Genomic DNA, 13607 nt, shown 5'->3' with positions numbered 1-13607 from the left:
TTAAATCATGCCTTCTGAACATGTTTCTATAGATTTATTTACCCTAATCATTTTAGCAACATATGGCTGAACTCATCTATATCTCTACAGCTCTCTTGTAGAAGTTTTTTTCAGCTTTTTATGAGACTGCATGAAGTCTGCAAGTTGTCAAACTCTTTCCTCTGCTACTCAAGTCTATGTTCTGCTTTTCAAAGATTATTCAGTTTTTAAAAGTTTTTATAGCAAAAAAAAAGGAGCCCTGTGCACAATGTAGTCAAACATTCTCTTCTAGCTGCTTTCAACATAGCTGGTGTGGTTACCATTCCCCTCAGAATAAAACCATCCCCTTCCAATGCTTGTATCAATGCCCTGTTAGTCACTCTCTATTTAACTTTGCTGGCATTGCAGTATTTGGAATCTCTCTCCAGCCTTTATGCTTCTGCTGCAGAGTATTTAAAACAGTTTTAACAATAGTGTTTTTATTTCTACCTCCCTCCCCTTGGCATCATCCCTCAAATCAGAATGATATCAACTACTAGGACAAGAAAAAAGAAGAATGAATGATGAGGATCAGCAAGATGCGGTGAACTGTTTTGCATTCACTGGGTAGCACATCTAACTTTAACCTACGAAAATAAAACATATAGATGAGAACAGTTTTCAGTTTTTCTTCTTCTTCCTCATCATTCCTGTTCCTTCTGTATTACCCAAACTAAATCCATTCTGGGGATAAATTAAGATCCTACAGGGACTCCATTACAATTTTGCCTCTCATTTGGCATTATGCTTGTGTTCTCTTGCTCTCCTTTTCAGAAAACTGGGAGTCCAACTTTGTAAGAAATGCATTTTCAAAACTCCCAGCAAAGTTATAAAAATAAGCAAAAAGGGGTTCAGGCAAAGCTCTAACATCAGCAAGCTTGATGAAAACAAAAATAGTCTGAATTTTGTCATTCTTATTAAAAATTCAATAGACAGTTGTCTTGTAATTTGAACACCTTTGCAAGGTAAATTATTTAGTAAGCAAATATTCTAATTTTATAAAAGAAAACAAGGCATTATAAATTTAGTTTCTCACCATGTTATTGAAGTACTGACCAGAAGAGTAAAAGACAGATGGGTAAAGTGAGCAGATTTCCCAGCTCTTTGAACACCTAGTACTTACACTGAACAGCCCTACAAAGAGAAGACAGCTTCAAAAGTGTAATGCACATTTGCAAAATGCGTAGTCCAGAGAACACTTCAGACAAAGCTCTCTAGGGGCTATTTTTGTGTTTATAAGCTTTCAGCTGAATTTCTAAGTCAGAAAAGTGGAAGATTACAGTTAACAGAAAGGTTCTCAAGAGCATGGACACTTAAGTTCAATCTTAACGATTGCTCCTAGAAACTGTGTGGAAGTGGAAAAACCTGCTATGGTGGCTTTCCCACCCAGTTTAATAAAACAAAAATTTCATCACTTCAGATTTATGCTAGGGGAAATAGATTAAAATCTATTTGGCAAATTTAAAGCATCAAACAGATCTTATATTAAAGCCCTCTTCCTCTTCATTTTTTAAAAGAAAAATGTTCTCTCTTTTCAGGAGAGTTTTAGTTTAGAAATTCACATTAATCATATATTACTACTTTGTTCCTGTTCTGTGTCAGATGAACTTTCTAAACCCTTCCTGCTTTTGTTAAATATGAACAGAGGAATCCTTACATCAGATTATACAATGATTTTTGGTAATACTTGCTTTACCAGAAGAAAGGGGAGGAAAAAGGCAATCCATATGAATAAGAAAGCTATTCTCCGTCTTATTTTCTTTTTTCTATTCTCTGTCTTATTTTTTTTCCTAAGGCTTGGGCCTACAGCTTTATAAATAGTGGAGAAGATACAGAGTGCCAGTATAATATTGTCTCCCACAAAAAACAGATTATTGAGAATATTTCATTTATGGAATGGCAATGTAATATACTTGCATTTGTCTGTAGTCTCATGCATAGAAAGCATGAGAAAATGCTGCTTACATCATCAAAACAAACTCTCATAAAAATTTTATAAGCCAGCAAAGCACAGATGGCTGAAGGCATATGTTAGATCACTATTATAGTTTTATTTGCTTAGCAGGACTTTCTCACCTCAGGTCCTGAAAAGTTTCTCTTAGAACTCCAAATGAGTATGCAAAACAAACTGTGTAGTATCTCTCTCCATAAAAGCACTTTCAGCTGCATGTAAGTACTTGCCCAACTAAAAATGAGATTGGTAGCGCTGTAGGATAACAAAAACATACATTATTAATACCTGCTTCTTCTAGTTTCTTCTGTAGTATACTCCTGTTTCAAAGGCCAAAGTACAAATTGCTGGAGTCAGATTGCATTTAAAAAAAAATAATAAAAAAGTAGGTAAGCGTGGCATTAGATAAGGGACATTTGTTTTAAAGATTCTTCAGCTTTACTTAAAAAATAAAATAAATAAATAAAAAATTCTGTGAAACTGCTGTTTCACAGGGGGAAAAAAGTTGAAAAACAAACTCTTGCTTTACCATTTAGAATTGTTCTTGCACCTTAGCTGTTCTTATGGATTTGCTTGTGCAATTTGTGTTAAACTACAAAAATATTAAGCCAACCGCTATTTTGTCAGTGAACAATATACTATTTATGTTATAAATCATAAGAGGAGAAAAAGCTTTAAGCCTGTTCACAAACCAATCAGGATTCAGGATAAATCAAACTGCAAAATATCACTTTGGGTGCCAAAACTGATCCTCTAAATCTGGGTTTTCGTATCTAGATTTAGCTAGTAAGTTGCAAATCACTGTTTAAGATTTCTAGGTGGCCTGAATTTAGAGAAAACACGATTTTCTGTTTGGCTCTTTTGGTCTTCAGGGCTCTCATGTCTGACTCACACTTTGACACATATTTGCATCATACTGGTAGTCCACTGAAAATCTCTGAAACACTGCTTCAGCCACAGGTCTTCCTGGGACACAGCAGAGACACTGCAGTTCCTCACTGTTGCCATGCAACAGTCAACATCAATACATTTTGGATAAAACCTTGTAAAGGACTTTGTTTTTTTTTTTTAACCAATCCTTAAAGATCCTTAAAGCTTTATCTTTTTAGTCTATATGAAATTTCTTCAAGTATTTTACTTCAAAAAGTGCTACTAAGAAAAAAAACACATACACACAAAAACAAACTGAAACAAACACAAAAACAAAAACAAAGCAGAGAAACAGTGGACCCCAAGTACATTACTATTTCTGCTGCTTCTTTACTGAAAGGGTTGTGAGGCATTGGAACAGGCTGCCCAGGGAAGTGGTGGAGTCACCATCCCTGGAAGTCTTCAAAAGACGTTTAGATGTAGAGCTTAGGGAAATGGTTTAGTGGGGACTGTTAGTGTTAGGTCAGAGGTTGGACTCGATGATCTTGAGGTCTCTTCCAACCTAGAAATTCTGTGATTCTGTGATTCTCAGGTTAACAGTATAGGGGTACTTTCAAGGCATAATGATAATAATAAAATCTAACCAGTACTGAACCTTTCAGGCCTTAATACTAGAAACACTGCTTAAACACAAGGCTTAGAAAGCCCAGGTAGTCTGTGACTGCTTTACACATGTACACATGCATGCACACACACGCTCCATGAAGCCAATTGTCCTCTGAAGGATACTGATCACACTAAGTAATCACTGTTCTGCCTTTCACAGCTATAGCAGCTGGAATTCGTCCTTCTGACTAGCATATAGAGCTACGTACACTAACACCTAACACATAGGTTAACATTTCCTCTAACCTGACAAATTAACAAGTCAAATAAAAAATGTTTTAGATACTGACAAAGCCTGAAAATAAGATGTGATTCAAGCAAAGTCACAATTCCTTTTCAGTTCCGAATTGAGAGCATTCCCATACCCTGTGCTTATGGGAGGGGGGGTGGGGGGGAGGGAGGGGGGCAGTGGGTTTGCTCATGTGTCTGGAGCTTCTCTGTGGGCCAAGGTAACTGTCTGATGTGTGGCAGTACACAAGTCTCTCTGGGAAGGACAGTCTGGTGACAAATTGTGTAATACTCTGAACAACTCTAATGCATATACTACAGAAAAAGCAAACATTTCCTATTATTGCAACTATAGCAAAATCTGGCAATATGCAAAAAGCCATATTTCAAAAACATTTGGAAGAAAGACCACAAGATCTAAATGGCCAAAATTTCCCACCAGGACACATCCTTGCAGACTTAAAATCTTCTGCCTCCAGCTTGCTAATAGCAGTGTTAATGCAACCCCGAGGTGGTACTGAAAAGATAACACACACATATGCCTCTCCTTAGTCACGTCACTGCAATTGGTCATTAGCTGGTATTTCCATCAGACTCCTTAACTGAAAAATTATAAAGAACTCAGCAAAAATACTCCCTAGATCTTTGCAGACAATATACCCTTACCAGAAATCCATTCTTCTCACTTTAGTGAAAAGTGTCCTAGAAATCTGTTTTGCAGTTCAGCACTGTACTGCCTTTGGACTCCCACTGCGCAAAGTGCTGTTCTGGTAATGTTGCCATCTTGTCTTACCTCCTCTTTTTTTATAAAGAAAAGACAAAATATTTCTTGATATCCCTCATTTGTTTACAGAGCTGGAAGCTGTGGGTTTGTTTTCACACACAACATTATGTGTTGAGCATAGCCTGCAAATAGCTTAAGCCTTATGCTAATGTATGGTATAACTGGGTAAGATTAGAACAAGGTGGCTAACGATATCATTATTCATAAGTGTTTGTGAATGAATTTTCTTTACCTTAAGTTTTCAGTCTTTCTGTCCTTGTTTCTAACTGACAGTTGGCTGATGCCCTTTTCTGGTACTTGTACAGATAGCCCATTTCAGTGTTGTAAACTGAAATTTGTGGATGATCACCTTATGAGCTAGTGGGTGGGGGAAAAAAAAACAACAAAAACAAACAGACAAACAAAAAAACAAACACACAAACTGCTCTTTGGCAGCTCTCAGCTAAACAAAACAACATGAAGTGGAGATCACACCAAAGATAAAACAATTTTAAAAGTTATTTGGATAATACATTTGAATATCGAATAAAACAGAGAAAAATTGGTTTCTCTATATGAATACTTCTTGAGCAGAAATAGGCTGCATGAACCAAACAAAATGTTATTCATGAATTATCTGCTCACAAGGAAAAGGAAAGGAACTTCCTCTTCAAGCTTATCATAGGTAACTTACCGCATTTATGCATTTTCCCTAGCATCTGTCTTCTCTGAGACATCTAACTAGAATCTCCCCCTGTACTCAGCTCTGGTGAGGCCGCACCTCGAGTACTGTGTTCAGTTTTGGGCCCCTCGCTACAAGAAGGACATGGAGGTGCTTGAGCGGGTACAGAGAAGGGCAACGAAGCTGGTGAGGGGCCTGGAGAACAAGTCCTACGAGGAGCGGCTGAGGGAGCTGGGCTTGTTCAGCCTGGAGAAGAGGAGGCTCAGGGGCGACCTTATCGCTCTCTATGGGTACCTCAAGGGAGGCTGTAGCGAGGTGGGGGTTGGCCTGTTCTCCCACGTGCCTGGTGACAGGACGAGGGGGAATGGGCTTAAGTTGAGCCAGGGGAGTTTTAGGTTAGATGTTAGGAAGAACTTCTTCACTGAAAGGGTTGTGAGGCACTGGAACAGGCTGCCCAGGGAAGTGGTGGAGTCACCATCCCTGGAAGTCTTCAAAAGACGTTTAGATGTAGAGCTTAGGGAAATGGTTTAGTGGGGACTGTTAGCGTTAGGTCAGAGGTTGGACTCGATGATCTTGAGGTCTCTTCCAACCTAGAAAATTCTGTGATTCTGTGAATCAGACCAACACACAAAAATATGTAAAGCTGTTCTTATGCTTAAATTACTCTCCTAGTAAAATGGCATTCATTTTAAACTGATAATGGAAACAGAAAACTCAAAGGCAAACTCATCTTAAGACACGGATAGTTTTTAACTTAATATTTAGCTGTCACTTTGAATGAGAGCCAACAGAACTCTGGCCTTTTTGGTCCTGACATTTTACAGATAGAGATAATTAAAACAAATGAATTAGAATAACCTAATAATAAACATAAGCAAAGCATTCTGACGATTTTTTTTTTTTTTTTGATAAAGGTAACAATATGCAGTACATATATTGAAAAGGAATTTAAGAAATAGTAAAAAAAATCCATATATTTAAATAATTCCCTGAAATTTTACCTGTATGCCCAAAGCGTTATTCTCCTTAATTACCATAGCTTCAGAACAGCATGAATCAATACTGTAGCAATCACCTCTACTCAGTAACTAGGTCACAAACTCATTTACCATTCCAGTAAAGAATTTGCATGGCAGACAATTTCATTCATCTATTATTTCTGTTGTATGGAAAGCACATGAAATTCCTGCTTGCATCATCAGATACAGCATCTGAACTCTGATGTACCGAAATGTAGCCTGAAACAAATTAAGAAATAAGCTAATATCACTTGATGTTCAATACACTAGTTGATGTTGTCCCCTAGAGAGTACGTGTCAAATATGACAAGCAAGTAAATCAGAAGTTTGCAATTTACAAAATAAGCTCTTTATGGATTTTGGGGGTAGTCTAGGTTATTTCTGATTTCCTTATAAATTATCATTGTGGCAAAGGATGAAATAATTCAGTCTTCCTAACTTGCGTAATTATTATTATGGCAAAACTATCAGGAGCACTACCTGATTGAATGGCAGTTCTGAAAAAAAAAGTCTGTGCTCAAAACTCCAGATTTGCTCAAAACACCAAATATTGCCTCAAATGAACCTGCTTCAGCTTGTTAACTTGAAACGCATTCTTTTATCTGATTGTATAACAACTGAAAAAAAAATATCAACAACAATGCAGTTAGTGATGATATCTAGATACCTAAAACATTTCAAAATACAAAGATAAATTTAGATAGTATGATTTTCTAAACTGTATCTAAACAACACATCTTAGCCATCTCCCAAAAAAGTCAGGAGCACTACTTCAGTCTTTCAGATATTTGGTCTTAGATAGTGCCAATACTTTTTACGCTGAAAACCCTTTCCTAGTTACTGGGGTCTAGTTTTTAATATCCAGCTTTTAAATAAAACTTGACCTTTAGTAATTTAATAAGTTTTAATAATTTTTTGAAATTCCATTGCCAAATCAATTTGAGAATATGGTTACGATCAGAAGCAGAAAGTTACAGTTGAATATATTCTGATAGGGAATTTATGCTTTCAGACTTTTTGGTTCCAAAATTGAGTTAAAACCACAAAATGAATTGTGAAAAAGTTAGAAAGATTTTAATAAAAGGCAAGTCTCTCTGTTATTAACATTTTACATTAAATATATTAATATTTTTCAAAATATATATTTCTTTTCCAAAACTTAAATACATCAGAAGCTTTTCTTTTTTCATTTTCATTCTGAAATACATGAAATATTTCATTTCCTAACATATGTCCAGTGGTCTTCCCTATATCATTGGTATGATCTGTAAAAAGAAAAACTATGCATCTACACTATATATCTAAAAACCTATATCATTAAAAAAATTATGCCAGGCTTTAAATAAATATACCTTAAGAAATGCATAGAAATTACTCTTACCTTTTGTTCTCCATATAACCACTGTCTTCCAGAGTTCAGCAAGTTTCTGTATTTTCTTTTGATGGGCTGGAATATTTCTGGTAGGACTAATACTTTTATGCATATATTCTTCATGAATCTAAGGTACATTTTCAGATATAGGTAAATTAAAGTTAATTTTCTACCAAATATGTTTTCTGTATGCAGAAAGTTCTGAAAACCACACACTTACAACACGTGGGTTACATCAGATCTAACTTCTTTCAGAACAGAAATGAAAATCTACAGCTATGTTAGGAATCTAGCTTAACAGGGTATTTGTTGAGTCTAAAACATCCATTGCACTGGCCAGCTACCTGCAAGAGTTTGAAATAATTACATTTGTCATATGGCAGAAAACTTTCACTGAGCAAATCCCAACTTGCAAAGATAAAAATCTCTGTCTTATCACTTTCTGCTAGAAGATTTGTCAACTGCCTAGCCTACAGATATGTGAAAATGAAAAAACAAAGCAAAGGAAAACTTTTGGACCTAAGTGACTTCATCACCATTTCAGTTGCCAATCAGCTACTGAGTGGCCTTTCCCAGATGGCGCTCTTGGATTCTCAGTTTTATCTCAGTTTTATCTCAACCTTCTTAGATGTAGTTTAATATATTTATTGTATCAAATTCAGACTTAGTGAAAGTCAACAGTTCTCTCTTTACTTGCCATGCCTTCAGTAGGAATACATGTAGAATAACCAAATTTCAGCTGGGACAGTACCTGCAGACGTTATGTTCTGTGTCAACTTGTGAAAACATTATAAACTTTTCCAAAAGCTCTTTATTTTTTAGTGGCTTGTTGATGTTTTTGTCTTCTGGAAATGCCATAAAAAAGACTTATCATTAAGAAACATAAAAGAAAATATAAACTTTATATTAGCTGCAATTTTTCAGTTTTAGATATTTCCAGAGAACAAAAATCTAAGGTGCAAATTCTAAACAACGAAAGTGATATTTGTCTACTTATCCAGTGACACCCAGCATAGTTACAATGAATTTATGATACACAATCAAAAATATTTATATGTTTTTCAGTGAATAATACCATATAATGGATAAATGTGAACATTGCACCATTATTTCAGCTAATTTGTTGCCAAGAAGAGTATGAATCTTACAACTGGTATACTGAGTGTTGATTCATCACCAAGCTATTGTTAGAAGGTGTAAAATGAGTGCTCCTACACGTGCACACACAGAACATGTTGTCTCATGCAGAGAAAGTGCTTACCTTTCAGATTCTGCTTAGCTTCATTCCTCCACTGTCCTTTTCTCTCTTCTTCCAAGTTAATGTGCCAATTTTATTTGAAGCATGACTGAAAAAAAAAAAAAAAAAAAGTAAGACTGATTACTATTAGGATGTTTCCACGAACCGAATTAAGCTTTTAATAATGTCTTCATTAACAAGAAGTGTTTGATTCACTCTGAGTCCTTCCCCAGAACAATCAATTCCTTGTAGGAAGATGGGACCCCAGATGAATATGTGAAAGGACAGTGCAGCAGAGTTGACCGAAATTTTCTGGGAAGCCTATGATTGTGTGTTTTTTCCCGTGGTGGTTCTTACAGGAGGAAATTGACTCCAAAACAAAACAAGAGCACATTAACTCTTTCAAAATCTTATAACACAGTAGCTTGTCATAATAATTATTTAATTTTCAAGATTTTCTGAAATACTATGAGGTTTTGTACATTAGTACCTCTTATGCTACTCTATCTGTAAGATTTCAGTTTGTTACAATGTGGAAGCTTTATGAAGAACTGTAAGGAAAGTGATCTGAAGAAATGCAAAGATGCAATAAGTGAGTGGAGGTGAATAGAATATCTACATATGTTAAAAAATATGCAAGAAATGGATTGCAAAAAAAGGAAAAAATATTTTATTTCAAAGCTGAGAAAAGTGTATTTGAGCTATCAAATTAAGTTTGAAGAGGTAAAAGTGCAATTGGGGCACGTGATTAAATAGTAAAAATGTACATAAAGTGAAAAACAGGTAGTTTTAGAAAAAATATGTACTGTTCTGGGAGGCAGGAAGAATTGGAAAGGCAGAGAAAAAAAGTTAATAGATATGCATAACAAAAAAAGATTTTACAAAGTTAAGACGTTGAATGTTTTAAGTTAGCTTTAAAAGGCTGATCAAAACTGTCTACAATGGAGATAAATGCTTTCTCTTCAACTAGCAGCCAACTTGAAAGAGACAGTGAGGACTGAGAGACAAAGGATAAGAAACTACAGATTTATTACAACCCATGCTTTGCTTCTGATTTTGAGTTAGAAGTAAAAATGAAATGTACCAGGAACCATATTTCTTCATGTGATAAAGCTGAAATTTGGAAAGGTTTCAGGTAGATATATGTATCTGTGCATTTCAGTTAAGACACATAAAAAGAGAAAGACAATTCACTATGCTTTGCAGACTCTTGAATTCACATGGACTACTTTTCAAAATGTATAGTTTAAAAATATATTCTTGTGTTGCTTAAAACTGTATTTAATTTTCTCAGTTCTTTATTCTCAAGGTCATTTAGATGCAGACAGACATACACACATATTCTGCTGCTTAAAGCTAATTTACTTTTGTTGATTATTCAGCAGTAGAAATCATATGCTTCTCCCAGTGGCATCATCACCATGAACTAATAGCACTGTTCACTGTTATTTTTATTGGAAAAATTGACTTTCAACTATTATGTCTCAGCTAGAGCAATCATATGATGTCTTAGGTTATCTTATTCATGCTATATACTAAAAATAACTTGAGTGCTAACCTTAATTGGATGAATATTGTAGGATACAATAAGAGAATATAATGAAACACTATTTCTTTAGACATTTCCAAAATGGCTTTAATTAAACTCCCTTTGTTGTTGTTGTTAACTCTGATCAAGTTGTATGATTCAGTCCTAAGAAAATCTGAAGAGGAGACATTTCTCTGTCCTTGAGGCCCAATTCTGCATTCATTATTTGACACTTCTCTGGTATTCTACCAGAATTTTCAGTGTGTAGGCACAGAGGGACCAGGCATTGCAAAGAACAGATAAAGACAAAACAATTCGCCTTTTCTGGGGATGTGGTAACAAGGACAAAGAACATAACGAGTGTTGGAGCACAAACCAAAGCACAGCATGGGAATGGGGATGCCGGTGCTCTTGCTGCCATCAGCAGATGCTTCCAGAGGTTCCTGGACCTGTCCCTGGCTCTGTCCTGCCTGCAGCCCTGGGGCAGCCCACACATGCATGCTTGGCCCCAGGGCTCGCCTGCCTTGGTGTGCATCAGAACTGCCTGGACACATGTGGCCCTGGCCTCTGGGGTCAGGATGGCAAGGGTTCAACCTGACTTTTTCTTGGCTTTCATTAACTGCTGTCTAAAGGAACAGGTAAAATTATTTAGGAGGAAAACAGTGCTATAAAGGAAGTCACACCAGCCCATACATTTATTTGTGGCACTTAAAAGGGTGGATGGGTCTGATTTCTACCCTCTGCACAGGACAAAATTTGTCCTGATGACCCCTTGCCCATTAGGGATAATGGCTTCTTTCTTGCTGCCTCCTGTAGCAAAATACTCTTGGTTCCTTGCCTCTTGCATGAGTAACCATGACAAAAGCCAGACTAATGCAATCAACAACCAGGAAAAAAGCAAAACGAGGCAGCTTTCCTTTTCAGCAAAGTAAAAACTAGCATTCATTTTTCACCTTACTCTTGGGCTCTTCTTTTTATAAAGCGATCACAAGTTTAAACACAGAGGAAAATTGCTCACAAATCCAATAAAATTTGGAATCTGCAGCTACCAGCAATACCGGGGGATTTCCACCCAATATATTTGCCAACAAATCAATAACAAGAGTAAATCCTTCTGCACTGAGGAAAATCAAATGCTCACTAACAGGTACTATCACCTAAATTAATATAATCCCCCAAGTGCTCTGTATGTGTCAAAGTTAATACCAAAGGAAGCTTATGCTTCACATGTGATAAGCTGAAGGATATTTCTTAATAACGGCTTAAATAAAAGGAAATTATGTGGAGATTTTGAATTAAATGATCCTGAACTGACTTGGCTCCACTGAAGCCTCCTCCTTCTGGAGATGTTCTGTTTTCTTATCCCAGAGAGCACACTGGTCCACCAGGACTGTTATGCTAAACCTGAATCAATTCACAATGCTTTAAATTTGGAGGCTGTCCAAAAAAAGTGATTTTTTTTCTTCTGTCAGGATGTTCGATGTTTACTTGTGATTAAAAGGACACCTTGCATGGTCCATACAGGATCTTTGACATTCTGCTGTTGGATTGTTTGTTTTTTTTATATTATTATTAATTAATTTATTTATTTTGACTAGTCTCTGGTAGCAGTAACTGTGTCAAGTGCTGCTAGTGTGATGTTCTGAGGTGCCCTAATTTTCCTTGCCACCATCTAACCAAGGTGTCTGGCTTTGGTTCTTACGGGTCACTCCTCAGACTATTATTCATCAACTGGTGCCTCAAATAAAGAGTGGATCAGTCATGGAATATTCTACAGGAGGAAAACAAAACCAAACCAAAAAAAAAAAAAAAAAGCACAGAGTTTTCATCCTGAAGGAAAAAAAAAAAAAAAGAAAAAGGTAACAAAGATCCTCCCTCCTCCAGGTCCTGCCCATCTTCCAGGGTTCCAGGGTAACAGAGCTCACAGAAAGGCAGCCAAACAAAGGCAGATGCACTGAGAGGCAAAGCAGCTGGCTGGCCTGCTGCAGGAGAATTTACCTGCTCTGGGTTTGCAGGTTTATCTGCAGTGTGGTTGCTGTCTTGCTATGGACCAGCTCCAAGGGCTTTGTGGAAAGCTTAAGCCTGTAAGAGCAGACATGGAATAGCGTGGCAAGCCAAATGGCAAGACAGAGAACACATTTAATCATTAAACTAAACATGCTTCTGGAGATGTTCTGAGGAAGTGGCATATATCAATGTAAAAACACAACTGTGAAAGCCTTTCTAGACAACTCTGCTTTACAATCTTCTCATTGGTGAAAGTCTTTTTTTCACTTTTCACTTTTTTTTTTTTTTCTCAAATAGGAAATATTTACTAATGAAACTACTCTAAGTATTGCAAACAAATAATCAGGCCTTCTGATTTCCAGTTTGATTTCTTTCTCTTGAGACTTGAACTTTATATTATAAAGATCTTAAAAAAGAAAAAATAATGGTTGAATAAAATACTACTAGTAAACAACCCATTGTACTTCCCTTCTGATAATTCATGTAACATGATAAAGCCTTGGATTTCTTTCCCTCTTCAATATCTCACTGAAACCAAAGTTTTTCCTGTCCCTACTTCCTATAACAGCATCAAAGGGAGGCCTTTGATCCACCGTTGAATCTATGATTTGTGTATTTTGGGAGCATGTTGCTCAGGACAGGGTGACATGTCAACCAGGCTGAATTCAGAAGCCTACAAGAGAACATTCAGGATTTTGCAGAGGCATGTGTGCTAGCTGATTTAATAAACTAAGTGGCAGAATGCAATGAAACATGAGACCATTGCAGTTTGCCAGAAGAAACAGCAGTCTCTTCCTAACTAGGTGTTATTGTTATGATGGTAATGAGAAAAATCAGTATTTTTTGTAATTAGCAGAAGGGAATTTGAGATGCCAGACTGATGAGTCACAAGTTCAAAGAGTGGGTGTTTGACAGATATTTGCAATATATAGCAATAACAAGCTGCCTTTTGCAAAATGGTTCAAACCTTAATAATACCACTCTAAATTCATGTAGGGTGGATGTGTTTACTGAGCAGTGCATTAACGATTTGAAAGGTATTTCCCAGATGATGTAAGGAAAAAGGGTATGGAAAAGGGCTGCTCCTTTGCAATAACATCTTTCAAAGATGGAAAAAGTGAATTCTGGCTGCAGAAGACAAATAAGATGAGGCTTTATATGTACATCAGTGAGGACAAGTAGTTTGAAACCGAAAATCTGCTATTTAAGGAAGAAGACCAAAAAAGGATCACACTTAACTCAGCATGTTTGTATGTGGGTTTCTAG

At 36.4% G+C, this 13607-nt stretch overlaps 1 long non-coding RNA gene across 2 annotated transcripts; it reads right to left on the bottom strand.

The window, feature by feature from the left end:
• Window positions 1–2100: 2100 nt before the first annotated feature.
• LOC116492017 lies at window positions 2101–8910 on the bottom strand. Of its 2 annotated transcripts, none has more exons than XR_004253546.1 (4): window positions 8831–8910; window positions 7579–7696; window positions 6180–6416; window positions 2101–2224 (listed from the first exon to the last, which is right to left on the bottom strand). It is a non-coding gene; the product is annotated as an uncharacterized LOC116492017 (long non-coding RNA). The 2 variants fall into 2 exon arrangements; XR_004253547.1 differs by lacking the exon at window positions 2101–2224 and adding an exon at window positions 2260–2316.
• Between the last annotated feature and the right edge of the window lie 4697 nt (window positions 8911–13607).

Source organism: Aythya fuligula, chromosome 8 (assembly GCF_009819795.1).
Source record: "Aythya fuligula isolate bAytFul2 chromosome 8, bAytFul2.pri, whole genome shotgun sequence".
Classification (NCBI taxonomy): Eukaryota; Metazoa; Chordata; class Aves; order Anseriformes; family Anatidae; genus Aythya; species Aythya fuligula.
The sequence above is the reverse complement of the archived record's forward strand: the minus strand, read 5'-3'. Positions and strand labels throughout refer to the sequence as shown.